Source organism: Grampus griseus, assembly GCF_964374135.1.
Source record: "Grampus griseus genome assembly, chromosome: 4".
Classification (NCBI taxonomy): Eukaryota; Metazoa; Chordata; class Mammalia; order Artiodactyla; family Delphinidae; genus Grampus; species Grampus griseus.
The window spans coordinates 15,048,243-15,063,724 of NC_138997.1; the positions used below are offsets into that span (position 1 = coordinate 15,048,243).

General features: G+C 37.6%; 1 pseudogene across 1 annotated transcript; it reads left to right on the plus strand.

The window, feature by feature from the left end:
- Positions 1 to 4,045: 4,045 nt before the first annotated feature.
- On the plus strand, positions 4,046 to 4,944 carry LOC309822213 (peroxiredoxin-6-like; annotated as a pseudogene). The gene has a single exon. The product of its transcript is annotated as a peroxiredoxin-6-like (transcript).
- Positions 4,945 to 15,482: the final 10,538 nt, after the last annotated feature.

Here is a 15,482-nt window from a genome sequence, read left to right on the forward strand (position 1 = left end):
ATGCCATGTACCATAACCACCCACCCCTGCTACCTGCTTCATTTTTTGCTTTGAAATGGTCAGTGCGAAGACCGCTGCTACGTTAATTACTTAACTAAAGCATGAGTTCCTAATGCTTGCTCTCTCAAGGAGACCTCCTCCCCTCACCTCAGCTCATTTATGTTAAAGTCGGGCCCTTTCAAAGTCCCTTTGTGTGACAGCTATTATTTTCTATATCCATACTGCAATAATAATTAAAAGTACTTTGTTAACTGTAATATCTCCCATCCCCAATTGTGTGACTTTCATATGTCAAGCAGATTGATGTTAAGTTTACCCCCACTGGAGAATCTTGATTCCCTCCTTGTGTTTCACTAGCTATTTTGCTTTGTATTCCTTCTTTTCTTTTGAATATGTCATTACCCATCACCTCCTTCCCCTCTATTGTTCTTTCAGAGGCAAAGTTCTTTTTAGAGGGCTCCATATTTTTACTGTTACATTTTTCTTGATTTTTAATATGAGTGTGAACACCACAGAAAAATATCATTCTAATACAGCTGCATGTTGGTTTCTTCAGAATACAGGTATTTTACACTTCTTTCTTCAATTGGAATATTTGCAGCTTTCTACCGTGTTTACAATATATATGTTTTAATACCATCTCACATCCTATTTTCTATTTCTTTTATGAATGAAGGAATGAAGGAAGATATATAACAAACTTGATAAATATTAAGTAAAGTATAATTATATGTTAATTCTATACGTTAAGGTCCTTTCATAAAATTATGTGAACTTTATTGCAAAATGGTAGATCTGAAAGAGGAAACAGTTTTTCCTCTGTTTAGAAAATATGAATAAAATAATATAAAAATGGAAATAAAAATTGTGAAATAGGCAAAATTTTATATCATCAGTGTGTTGCCTGCAAAAGAAGACACTGTAGTTGAATGTCTGTAAAGGTGATTTACTTGATTCACACCTGATTATGTCATGATGTGCTGACTATTGTGAGTGATAATGCAGAAGGGTGGCTGTAGACTTAGGGTCAAGACTGGTGCAGAAGTAACCGATTAAGTATCTGTGCCACAGAAAATAAGACAGCAAAAGAGAACTAGGAAGCTATTGGAGGGACATTAATGAAATGAGGGGAAAAGCTCTGAGAGAGGCAAAGAATAGACTACCAAACCATTTGCCTAAAATATTTCTTAGAGCCAAGACTGGATGTAATGCTAAAATGAAGATAAAGTAGGTAATTGTACGTTTTCAATTATTTGCCTGTCATTGTGAGAAGTGTGGTTTAGGGACACACACACACAAAGTATCAAACAATGCCATTGCTCAATGTTCATATATAAAGGGATTTTCATTCTAATTTTAATTCCTTATGTAAAATATATATTTAAAAAAAGTTTTGCTAAGAATATTTGATGATTTGTTTAAGAATTTTTAGAACTTATACTCTTAGTTTTTATTTTCTTATCTTAATTACAGTTCTACTCAGGTATTACCACCCATTTTAATAATGGCTTTATAAATATTCTGTGGATTGAATATTTGTGTGGGGTGAATTCAAGTATTAGCTGTGTCTATTGCGGTGCTCTTTTATTTCTCTCTCTTCTAACTATATTCCTAAAATAGGACCAGTTATTTTAGTTTAGCTATTTTAAACCTATCATCTTCCCTAACTTATGACATTTTGTAAAAGCCTTGGTAATACTATGTTGGACACAATATTAAAATAATGAATTGAATTGCAACATTTAAGCAATCTATTGATTGTAAGGTAAGATACAATTGATTGATTGTATCTATTGATTGTAACTCCAACTAGATTAGACAAAAAATGTCACTTGTCAGTCTAATAAACAAAGAAAAATCAAACATCCGATGTGTGAGAAGGTCAAGAGCGGCACCTAGACCACAGAAATAAATGGAACAGAGTCTCAGATGCTTCCATATCTGTTATTAAAATCCTGTTATCTCTAGAAACATATGATTAATTACAGCTTCTGAATTTTATATGGTGAAGTTTAGTTTAACTGATTTTTCTCAGATTTGCTATAAATTACCAATGGACAATGACTGGCTTGACTGTGACTGTGACTGTAACTGTGACTCAGGTTCACTTGACTTTGGTCACAGACCCATCCTGGGGCAGTCAAAAGGACTAAGGAACAGTCATAGAAGATCTTGGCTGTAACAAGGAAAGGGGCAATTCCAGAAAGAATGGGGCTATTGCAGTTCCTGGAAGAATTGAGGCATTAGATTAAAACATTATAATTACTATATAAATTATAAGCTATATAAATTTAATATATAAATGCACATAAGTATAATATATAAACATATTAATAAAATAAAAGTATAAAATTATTATAATCAAAGACTGTTATAATAGTAAATGGCTACACAGTGTGCTTTAAAATTTATGAAGTTTTAGAGGATTTAAAATTATCCCATAAAGGTACAATATATCACATTTATTAAACCAGGAAGCTAAATTTAAAGTTCCGATACACTGAGATAAGATAGATTTTTGATACTTAATGAGTTGTGGGATATACCAAAATGCATTAATCAAAAGAAATATCCGGGCTTCCCTGGTGGCGCAGTGGTTGAGAGTCCGCCTGCCGATACAGGGGACACGGGTTCATGCCCTGGTCCGGGAAGATCCCACATGCCGCGGAGTGGCTGGGCCCGTGAGCCATGGCCGCTGAGCCTGTGCGTCCAGAGCCTGTGCTCCGCAACGGGAGAGGCTACAGCAGTGAGAGGCCCGCGTACCGGAAAAAAAAAAAAAAAAAAAAAATCCAAGAACTAAATTCCCTGCCTTTACCTCTTAGGGATATAGCCCGGGTTAAGAGGGAAGTTGGAATGAGATTTGGAAAGGATATGTTGGAGAGAAGTGCTGTTATATCCTACTCAGCCACAAGGGAAGGGTGAATAAAGTAACCAGATAAAATACAGAATGCCCAGTTAAGTGGAGGGACTTACTGTAAGCCTCAGCCATTTACAGTGACCCCAAAGGGACCACCCAGAGAGTATGCCCACACTGGAGACTTAGAAAATGTGCCTGACACAGGTTAAGAAACCCAGAGTGATGTTAGCAGCAGAATGGTGGCCTGCTTTTTTTCAGAAGAAGAAAGGACCGTAAGAATTGTCCGTTAAAAACAACAACAACAAAAGCCAAAAAACCAAACAAACAAAAAAAATCAACCACATAAAAACAATTGCAAGAATGGAGCCCTCTTGAATCCTGCCCAAGAAACTGTGTAAGAGTGGGTAACTAGAAAGCTAGGGGTTCAGGAATGGGGAGTAGGATGGTGAGGGGGGTGAGGGGGCAGCTGGGGCAGGACAGATATAGGACAAATAGGGTTGTCCACTCAGGCATTGTCCAGAGAGTCCCAGTAATCATTCTCAGAGGTTTCCAGGAAAGCAACTTGGAGACCAGGATTAATTTTCAACCTGTGCCAAGCTCAAAGAGTATAAAGATTATCTTATCAGAGTACCAGTTAACAAGAATTTTCTGTATTCCATTTTCCCCAAAATCTAACCCAAGAAAGACTAAAATCATGAAGTAGGATTATGAACAGAATAAAGAGAAAAAGCCAATCATACCCCTTCATAAAAAAAGAAGCAGCCTACTTGCTACTCAGCAATACTGGTGGTGAACGGTGGGGTGATTGGGCCTTGTGGGGAGAAGTGCCCAGAAACTTTACTTTTCAATGAATCATGAAGATTTAAGCTATTGTACTGGACATTTCTGATGAAATAATTCCAAAGGGTTTCGTGGAATAAAGTGATCATATAACTTTTCTTTTAAGTTGACAACAAGAGAACTTTTCTATGAATAAATGTTGAAAGGACAATGAGAGTTCATAAAGTGTTGACTATATTTCTTTAGTCATGTTTGTTCAACACACCAGTTACATGTGTGTGTTTACTGTATTTTAGGATTCAATTGTAAAAGTCTATGAAGGATTAAAGTATTAAAATAGCATAAAGATTTAAGACTTTGGTAGCACTACATCAAAATAATCATTTTATATAAGAAAATGGAGTCCTCCTTCCATGTCACCGCTGCCACCATGCCCAGAGGGCTCCTTCTTGGGGACGAGGCTCCCAACTTCGAGGCCAATACTACCATCGGCTGCATCCGTTTCCATGACTATCTGGGAGACTCATGGAGCATTCTCTTCTCCCACCCTCGGGACTTTACCCCAGTGTGTACCACGGAGCTTGGCAGAGCAGCAAGCTGGCACCAGAATTTGCCAAGAGGAACGTTAAGATGATTGCCCTTTCAGTAGACAGTGTTGAAGACCATCTTGCCTGGAGCAAGGATATCAATGCTTACAATGGTGATGAGCCCACAGAAAAGTTACCTTTTCCCATCATTGATGATAAGAATCAGGACCTTGCCATCCAGTCGGGCATGCTTTACCCAGCAGAGAAGGACGAAAAGGGCATGCCTGTAACAGCTCATGTGGTATTTATTTTCGGTCCTGATAAGAAGCTAAAACTGTCCATCCTCTACCCAGCTACCACTGGCAGGAACTTTGATGAGATTCTCCGAGTAATTATCTCTCTCCAGCTTACTGCAGAAAAGAGGGTTGCCACCCCAGTTTATTGGAAGAATGGAGACAGCGTGATGGTCCTTCCAACCATCCCTGAAGAGGAAGCCAAAAAACTTTTCCCTAAAGGAGTCTTCACCAAAGAGCTCCCATCTGGCAAGAAATACCTCCACTACACCCCCCAGCCATAGGCTCTCCACAGAGTTGGTGCAGGAGCTGCTCACTGAGCACCGTGAGCCAGAGGATGCCAGCTGCCCATCATGTTTTCCTGCAGCAGTACCATAAAAACATCCTGGTGTGATCACAGCCAAGGTCTTTAGGTTGCTATACTACTGGCTTATTAAATGAAAATGGCACTAAAAATTCCTTGGGATTCTTTGCTCTGTGCCTTTAGCAGCATTCTCTTCTGTTCATATTATCTTAGCATTCTCTGCTGACCCTCTTTGAAATTTGAGGCTCATCTTGTTGGATCTCTGCAGGGTTTATGACCAACAAGGTGGTACCAGTTTATGGTGGAAAAAGCCTGCTTTGCTCTATCATAGAATGAGTATCAGTTTTCTTCAGCTGTGCTAATCAAATCCTTTCTTCTGTTACCCATTTTGGGAAGGAATAGAACTTGGGGTTCAACTTCCTCTGTACATATCTATGTATGTAACCTAAGAACTTAGAGTAACCCAGATGTTCTTCAATATTCCATGTTTTGATCACAACTGGGGGCAAAACCTTTTCAATTCTGTAATTTTCCAGTAGATAACTGAAGAATGAGCAGGGGGAAGGAATCTTTAAGTATTTTGCTATCAAGAAAAATTTTCAATAAATTTCTATTGAAAGTGGAAAGCTACAGAAAAGGTTCCACTTGCCTGCCAGGGAGGTGTACCAGAGGCATGAGTAACACAACAGTGCCAGGTGCCTTTCAGAGTACTTCTGGATGTCAGTTGGCTCTACAGTGAAGTGCACGTGAAAGGGCACACCTTGGGAAGAGGGGAGAGGATGACTGAAAATGTTTTATTATAGATTTATTCTTGCAGTAAAGGAGGGGGACTGTTTTCTGAATTTTACTTCTTAGTGATCAGCAAGTAAATCCTTTGTTAAAATGTGATCAGAAAATTCTGTTGTCACATTTTCAAGTACTTGTTCAGACTCATGTCCTGAGGGCAGATATTTCCTTGCTAGATTTGACACTGATGCTTTTCTCCAAAGACAGATACATAAAATTTCATATAATGAAAATGGAGGAGCAGCTGATGAAGATGTGATCCCAGGGACTTCCCTGGTGGTCCAGTGATTAAGACTCCACGCTTCCACTGCAGGGGCCACGGGTTTGATCCCGTGTCAGGGAACTAAGATCTCACGTGCTGCCCAGTGCAGCCAAAAATAAAATAAAATAAAATGTGTTTCCTTTTCTTTGAGAAAAAAAAAAAAGACTATTTTCTTTAATTTTTCATTTTTTAACACAAATTTAATCTCATTTTTAGGTTGGATAAATTTTGATAAAGAATAGTAACTAACACTTTTGTTGGGGATTGGCTATAGAACTTTTTTTTCTTATTAAGTATCTAGAAAATATGTTTTCAGTTATACTAGGAACTGATGATACCATAATCAGAGGAACACAATGTATAAAATAAATTGTACACTATTCACATTGATAGTTCTGCTACTATTTCTTAAGGAATGAGTTTTCCAATGGCAAACTCTTTGGAAGACACTCTGTGTGTCTCCCACTAATATGTGTATTTCTATTCATCATCTCCTCTGCTTCTCTGTGCTTATATGGCCATTCTGTGAGGTGACCATCACCCTGATACGAAAACGATATAAAGATACTACAAAAAAAGAAAATTACAAACAAATATCACAGATGAATATAGATACAAAATCCTCAACAAAATACTAGTAAACAGAATCCAACAACACATTAAAAGGATCATACACCATGATCAAGTGGGATTTATCCCAGGGATGCAAGGATTCTTCAATATACGTAAATCAATCAGTGTGATGCACCATGTTAACAAACTGAAGGAGAAAAACCATATGATCATCTCAATAGAGGCAGAAAAAGCTTTTGACAAAATTCAGCACCCATTTATGATAAAAACTCTCCAGAAAGTGGGCAAAGAGGGAGCGTACAATCTCTTCAAAGTGGTGCTGGAAAAACTGGACAGCTACATGTAAAAGAATGAAATTAGAACACTCCCTAACACCATACACAAAAATAAACCCAAAATGGATTAAAGACCTAAATGTAAGGCCAGACACTGTCAAACTCTTAGAGGAAGACATAGGCAGAACACTCTATGACATAAATCACAGCAAGATATTTTTTGACCCACCTCCTAGGGTAATGAGAATAAAAACAAAAATAAACAAATGGGACCTAATGAAACTTAAAAGCTTTTGTACAGCAAATGAAACCGTAAACAAGATGAAAAGACAACCCTCAGAATGGGAGAAAATATTTGCAAATGAATCAACTGCCAAAGGATCAATCTCCAAAATATATACATAGCATATGCAGCTCAATATTAAAAATACAAACAACCCAGTCAAAAAATGGGCTGGTGGCGCAGTGGTTGAGAGTCTGCCTGCCAATGTAGGGGACACGGGTTCATGCCCCGGTCCGGGAAGATCCCACATGCCGCGGAGCGGCTGGGCCCATGAGCCATGGCTGCTGAGCTTGCACGTCCGGAGCCTGTGCTCCGCAATGGGAGAGGCCACAACAGTGAGAGGCCTGCATACTGCAAAAAAAAAAAAGGGCAGAGAACCTAAATAGTCATTTCTCCAAAGAAGACATACAGATGGCCAAGAGGCACATGAAAAGCTGCTCAACATCACTAATTATTAGAGAAATGTAAATTAAAACTACAGTGAGGTGTTACCTCACACCAGTTAGAGTGGACATCATCAGAAAATGTACAAACAACAAATTCTGGAGAGGGTGTGGAGAAAAGGGAACCCTCTTTCACTGTTGGTGGGTATGTAAATTGATACAGCCACTATGGAGAACAGTATGGAGTTTCCTTAAAAAACTAAAAATAGAATTACCATATGACCCAGTAATACCAGTACTTGGCATATACCCAGAGAAAACCATAATTCAAAAAGACACATGCACCCCAATGTTCATTGCAGCACTATTTACAATACCCAGGTCATGGAAGCAACCTAAATGCCCATCAACAGATGAATGGGTAAAGAAGATGTGGTACATATATACAATGGAATATTACTCAGCCATAAATGGAACGTAATTGGATCATCTCTAGAGACGTGGATGGACCTAGAGTCTGTCATACAGAGTGAAGTAAGTCAGAAAGAGAATAACAAGTATATATTAACGCATATATGTGGAATCTAGAAAAATGGTACAGATGAACTGGTTTGCAAGGCAGAAATAGAAACACAGATGTAGAGAACAAATGTATGGACACCAAGGGGGGAAAGCAGGGATGGGGGTGGTGGTGGGATGAATTGGGAGGTTGGGATTGACATATAAACACTCATATATATAAAATAGATAACTAATAAGAACCTGATTTATAAAAAAATAAAATAAAATTCAAAATAAATAAATGAATGCATCGTAATGGTTTACATCACTTTCTTAGATAAATCAGTGCAATTTGCAAACAGGTACTACATGTAAATGAGAAAACGTTTATTAAACAACAAGAAGGCAACAAAAAAGCAGTGTGCTTGGAGTTAATTTTCATTGTATACTGAAATATTACTATATTGTATTATATATTGAATGTATTATTTATTAAAAATATATGATTATTCATTGTGTGATATGCCTTTTGAGATTATAGTCAGGACTTAATTATACATATATTTAAATTTATTTTCAACATATTAATAGCAGTTATAGAAATAACATTTTAAGTTGGTAGAGTTCCCTGAAATCTTATAAATATAGTAAGATGACTGGTTCAGATGTCTAAATTAATCATCCTTAATACATGCTTAAAAAATATGAGTCTTGAATACTCAATGATTCCTTCATTCCTCTGGTCTCATTCCTGAGTGAGGATGGATTTGAGCCACCATTAGTCATACATGAAACAGGAAACATTTAGATTTGATTTTTTTTAAAAGAGTAGAACTCTCCTTTTAGATATCCACACACAGTGGAAACAACTGCTGCTCTGTTTTCCATCATGTCCGACCAAGGTGCCACTGTCAAAATCACGTCAAACATTTTTTGTAGTATTTACATCATAAGCAGTTCTGCTGTCCCCACCCACACACTTTAAAGCCAGCATTGTAAGCTCTTATCTATCCATTGGCATGATGTTAAGTCAAGCATTTGCAGGCAGTAGCCTTCCTACTGGGGCTGTTTCAATCCCAAGATTAAGAATTGCAGAAATGTGGTTAAATAGATTTCTTGTGCTGGTTAAGGTTCCTCTGTGATGTGTTTTAGGCCTGAATTTCATTCTATGTTATATAATTATAACAATTATACAACTTAAGAATGTAATTTATATAAAAATATAGAAATATAATTTTCCCATTTAAAGGAATGTCATGGGAAATTTTTTTCTATGGTCAAGTGATTAAATTTAATCTAAGATATGGTATATTAGTTCTAAGAATCTTATGAGAATTTAGAGAAAAAGACTTTAATGCCCTTGGAGACTGACATGATATTAAGCTTGTAGTAGTGCCGTTTCTCCTATTTTCCTTCTCAGAAAATAATACTAAATCCTTTGGACCCAAGAAATGAGAAGAAATTCTCTACTTGTTTTGCTATAGGGGAGAACCCAAAATGCCCCTCTCCTGTGATAGAGTCTCAGCTCTCTTTCTGTGAGAGACATCTTCTGGTTAACAAACCTAAGTAGGGCATATATGTGAAGGTAGAAAATTATGATTAGCTTTTTATAAAGGTAAAATAGTTGAGTCATAATTTCCCAGTTTCTAACTTCCTGGCACACAGTATTCAAGGTTAAAAGGATTCATCAACTGATCAAATATTAAAATTAACAGCAATGATTTTATTTTCTTCCCATATATGTGAATCAGTGGCTCTCCTTAATTCAACTGATATTTCACAATCCTGACAAAATACTTTTGAGTCCCAGGGCTCCTATAAAATTCATAATATTGCCTTATTGTCCTAGAATTTGTTTTCCTTCTAAATCATAAAATAAAAACATGACTAAACTTGTAAATATTTATTAGTCTAATACTCTTATTTTGTAGATGAGTTAAGTAAGATGTTAAATGAGAGTTCATGGTTAGATGTTAGAAATATGTATATTTTCTTCAGTTTATCTTTTAAATTATGATAGTAAAAGATAAAATGTCATTTTTTCACCGTTGGTTTACCACCAGTACAGCAAATATCTCTGTAGAACATGTCTGCCATTTATCCCTTGTTTTTTTAATTCTTTGTGATACCAATAATACATTCTACTTAAAAGTTTCTAGAAATAAGGACATTTGGTTGCTGACCTAATTTAAGTGAACAAAAATAGTGTGATGACATGAGGATTCTTTTTTCCAGCTTGAGCAGTACTCATTTTGTGACATTGGGAAAGCTTTCTCATTTCTCTGTGCCTCACATTTCCTAAATCATGTTATTAACTGTCATAATGTTTAATATTTGCTGAATGATGAAAGAAATTGAAGACAACACAAACAGGTGGGAAGATATACTGTGTTCTTCGACTGGAAGAATCAATATTAAAATGACCATACTACCCAAAGCAATCCACAGATTCAGTGCAATCCCTATCAAATTACCAATGACATTTTTCATAGAACAAGAACAAAATATTTTAAATTTTTATGGAAACACAAAAGACCTCGAATAGCCAAAACAATCTTGAGAAAGAAGAATGGAGCTGGAGGAATCACATCCCCTGACTTCAGATTATACTACAAAGCTACAATAATCAAAATAGTATGGTGCTGGCACAAAAATAGACATGTAGATCAATGGAACAGGATAGAAAGCCCAGAAATAACCCCCCACACTTATGGTCACAATTAATCTGTGACAAAGGAGGCAAAAGATACACAATGGAGAAAAGACAGTCTCTTCAGTAAGTGGTGCTGGAAAAACTGGACAACTACATGTAAAAAAATGAAATTAGAACATTCTCTAACACCATATACAAAAATAAACTCAAAATGAATTAAAGACCTAAATGTAAGACCGTATACTCTAAAACTCCTAGACGAAAATGTAGGAGGAACACTCTTTGACATAAGTCACAGCAATATTTTTTTGGATCTATCTCCTAGAGTAATGGAAATAAAAACAAAAATAAACAAGTGGGACCTACTTAAACTCAAAAGCTTTTCCATAGCAAAGGAAACCATAAATAAAACAAAAAGACAACCTACACACTGGGAGAAAATATTTACAAATGAATATATTTTGTCACTCCCTTCTGGCCTGCAAAGTTTCTGCATAAAAATCAGCTGATAGCCTTATGGAGGTTCTGTTGTATATGAGTCTTTGTTTTTCTCATGCTGCCTTTACAATTCTCTCTTTATGTTTAACTTTTGCCATTTTCATTATGATATGTCTTGGTGTGGGTCTATTTGGGTTCATCTGGTTTAGGACCCTCTGTGCATCCTGTACTTGGATATCTGTTTCCTTCTTCAAGCTTGGGAAGTTTTCAGCCATAATTTCATCAAATACATTTTCGACCCCTTTCTTTTTTTTTTTTTTTTTTTGCGATACGCGGGCCTCTCACTGTTGTGGCCTCTCCTGTCGCGGAGCACAGGCTCCTGACGCGCAGGCTCAGCAACCATGGCTCACGGGCCTAGCTGCTCCGCGGCATGTGGGATCTTCCCGGACCGGGGCACGAACCCGTGTCCCCTGCATCGGCAGGCAGACTCTCAACCACTGTGCCACCAGGGAAGCCCTCGACCCCTTTCTTTTTCTCTTCTCCTTCTGAGACTCCTATAATGCAAATGTTGGTATGCTTGGTGTTATCCCAAAGATATCGTAAACTGTTTTCATTTGTTTTAAATTTGTCTTTCTTTTTACTGTTCTGATTGGGGGATTTCCATTATTCTATCTTTCAGATTAGTTATGCATTCTTCTATATCATTTAGTCTGCTATTCATTCCTTCTAATATGTGTGGTTTCTTTTTTTATTATTTCAGTTAGTATATTCTTCAGTTATCACTGATTCTTTTTTATATTTTCTAGTTTCTTTTAAAAATACTCATGGTATTCATCTATTCTTTCCCCTAATTCAATTAGCATTCATATTACTAATGCTTTGAATTCTTTATCTAACCAATTGTTTATTTCTGTTTCAGTAGTTGTTTTTTCAGAGGTTTTCTTTTGCTCTTTCAATTGAGACAAATTCATCTGTCTTCTAATTTTGCTCATCTTTCTCTGTCTTTATTAAATTAGGTCAAACAGTTACCTATGGTGGTCTTGAAGTGGTGTTCTTACATAGGAGCATCCCTATATAGTCTGTGTGCCCAGTGGCTTTGGTGGGAGAACTGGATTTGATATGAACACAAGTCAGATCTTTCCTCAGGATGTGCTGGCAGCTATCACCTTGGTAGGAGGTGGTGCTGGAGAAGGAGGGGCTAGGGCTGGAGCCAGGTGTGGGGCAGGGTCAGGTCCCAAGTACTAGAGCAGAAGCCTGAGGGTTGGGTCTGAACCTGCTCAGTTCCTTTTAAGTGTGTGCTCTTTCCCCTCCCAATACCAGCACCCTCGACCCCAGAGGGGGACAGTGTTAGAGCAAGAGAGGCTGGTATGGGTATTTGGTTAAGGTCAGGGTACCACGTGTGGTAGTCTGGCCACTGTCAGAAATATGGTCTGCCTCTGATATGCTGCCTGTGTAATTGCCAGTAGTAGTTGCCACCTCCCCGTTGATATGATGCTTAGGATTTGAGCCACCACAGCGTCTCGCAGCTATGCTGTTTCCTCAGTCATGGCATCCCTTGCTCCATTGTGGTTTGCTTTGGCTCAGGCTGGGATGCTATCAGAGTGGTTGTGGGAAACCAGTCAACCGCACAGTTTCAGTCCTCCCTTTCCACTCCCTCTCTCCTGCTTCCGGTTCAAGCAAGCATTTGCATACTTCTCAAGAGCGGAGTCCAGCCTTCCCACAGTCCTCCTGCTAGTCCCACTAGCCCTCTGACCAGCCAAGGGGACTTATCTTCCTTTTGTTGGATTCCAGGACTGGAGCACCCAAAGTGTGGCTTGAACCACTCACTCTCTGGGGAGAGTCTCCACCCACATAATCTCCCTGTTCTTCTGAGTCACCTCCCAGAGCACATGTCCCTACCTGATCACTTTTCTTCCCTTGCTACCTGGTGCTGCGTGTATCTTTCTTACAGCCTTGGTTGTACAGGAGTCTGTCTGCCAGTCTTCAGTTAGTTTTCAGTGAGAATTGTTCCACATGTATTTTCTGATATATTTGTGGGGAGAGGTGAGTTCCACATCCTCCTACTCCACCATTGTCTGCCCAAATGCTTTAAATGTCATTTAGATCTTGGGTTAATGACAGAAAAGAAGAAACATAGAAGTATAGAACTAGTTTCTTCCTTTGGTGATTTTGAAGATTAAAAACAGTGAGTACTGAGCTGACTGGTGTTCAGTAAAAATTACACATGATGAAGGCATTGTGGTATGTGAAACATGTACTGGATGTGGACCACAGTTCTGTCCTCATCTTGGCTCCTCAGTCACCATGATTGTCATTTTCAGGGCGTCTCTCAAGCCTTTGTGTCCGTGTAGGGAGATGCTTGCCCAGCTCACTGCACAGGGTATTTATGATGATCCAGTGCTTGTGATATATGTGAAAGTGTAACCTAAAGAAAAAGTGAAAGTGAGTAATAAACAATTTAAAGTTTAAACTCTTAGAGACACTTAGGAAAAACATTCATGCACATTAAGTGCTACACTGTAAGGATTATGTAAACCAATAATTTCTTTACATCTGATGAGTAAGGATAATTTTACTTTCCAGGTAGCACATTAACTACCTTGATGTTCTTTGACCCTGAAAACAGTTTTGCTCTTGGCTAAAAGCAACCAGTAATAAAATTCCCTTCCATTCTCATGATGACACAGTGTCAAGATTATAGAATCTTGAATTCTGATCAAGAGATATTGTACAGAACTGCAGTACCTTGCAAATAATGGGACTAGTCATTTCCTGGGTTGTATCCTGTGTAATAAGGGATAAGCATCTGTAGTCAGTATTTTAAAGAGAAAATGATGAAGGATAGAAAAATCTTTTTAAATTCCAGCACTACACAGAGCAGTTATTGAGGAAGGAGAGACCAAAGAATCCCAAAAATTGGTATTAAAAGCTCTAATACTGCATTGAACACACAGGAGAGTTATTCGGGACATTACAGGATTCAACAATGAAAGATGGGGATATACGTGAAACCAGAAGAAAGAGATACTCTGAGACTTCTGGCTAAAATGTCCTGTTAACTCAAGAAAGGGGAAATAGAAAATCAATGTAATTGACAAAATTAAATACTACTTGTAGCTTGTTAAATATATATTTATGTTTGAGTTAATACTTGTCTAGTGAACAGTGTGTAGTTTCTTCCACTATGTAGCTTCAGTTATAACTGACTGTTTATGAGGTCCTGGATTGAAAGACAATCAAATACCACTAAAGTAGTCACATATATTGGGTATGATTCAATAAATAGTTTTAGTCAAGGGCCTGGTACCCATATCAATTAGCAGTAAGTCTCTCATTACAGAATGATAATTTAATTACTTATTCTATGTCGTATATGAAGAAAGTGCTTTGAAAATTATTTCTGTTGATCACACAATTATGTAGCATTCACGTTATCCTCATTTAATCCTCACAGCATCTCTTGTGTGGAGAGAGTGGTTCAATTATTCAAGCCATTTGCTGAGGAGGAAGCTGAGACTTTGTGTGATTCTATCACTTGCCCAAGCATGTCTGACTAACAGGAAGCACACAGGGGATTTGAAACACAGGGTATTCTGACTCTGGAATATGAGCTATTGATACTGCATGGCTGGATTTCTTACTATTCCTCATCTCACATATGGAAAAGAATAAGTGCAGTTTTTTAAAAGCACATAGAGTTCTGGACAGAGTGCCAGGGCTTTAGTTCATGGCAATGCTGCCATTCCCCTTATCCAGACAGTTTTCTTTCTGCAGAGCTATTGATGAGAGAGAACATTGTCTTTGGTTTTATAGCTGGTGGACAGTGAATCAAATATTCTCAGATATAGACTTGTGCTTTGTCACTAAGTGAAAATGATTGCAGCTACAGCAGTCAAGCCTGTGAACTCTGTTTCTCAGTTCTGTCATCTATCAGGTCAAGTAGTGATTTTTAAGCTTCTTTAGGATTTCCAGACTAGGCTAAGAAATGCACAGTTTGGTATCAGTAAATAAAAGATTGCCAGGCAGAAACATACTGAGTATTTGTGTACGTGTGTGTGTGTTTGCGCATGTGCGCATGTATACCTGTGTCTGTATGTTCATGTATTACTTGCATAATTATATAACTTTTCTAAAATTTAAAATACATTGAAATATACATCAGGTCATACTTTTTATTACTAACTCTGCCTTTTTCTAATGCTGTTGAATTCCCAAAGCAAAGACTGCCAAGAGAAAACTTAAAATTATGTAATTTAAACATAGTAATTATTTTGCTTAAAAGCATATTGATTTGTCCAGTGAACATAAAGACACAGATGGACAACTTCTAAAATACTGATACACTTTTAGGATAGAAGTGAATTTTGCAAGGGCCACTCATTCATCAAGAAATATTGTTAGAAGCCAAGGCCTTATTCTCAGACCTTGTCTGTTTTCTCTGCTTTCCTTCCATAAGGCAAGCACCTGTCATTTATTCTCAGTAGCTGTCTAATATTATCTTTCCAGAAATTCTTCACCATGCATAGATGTATATTGGAATTTGGGTCTCCTTTATCAGTCCCCTTAC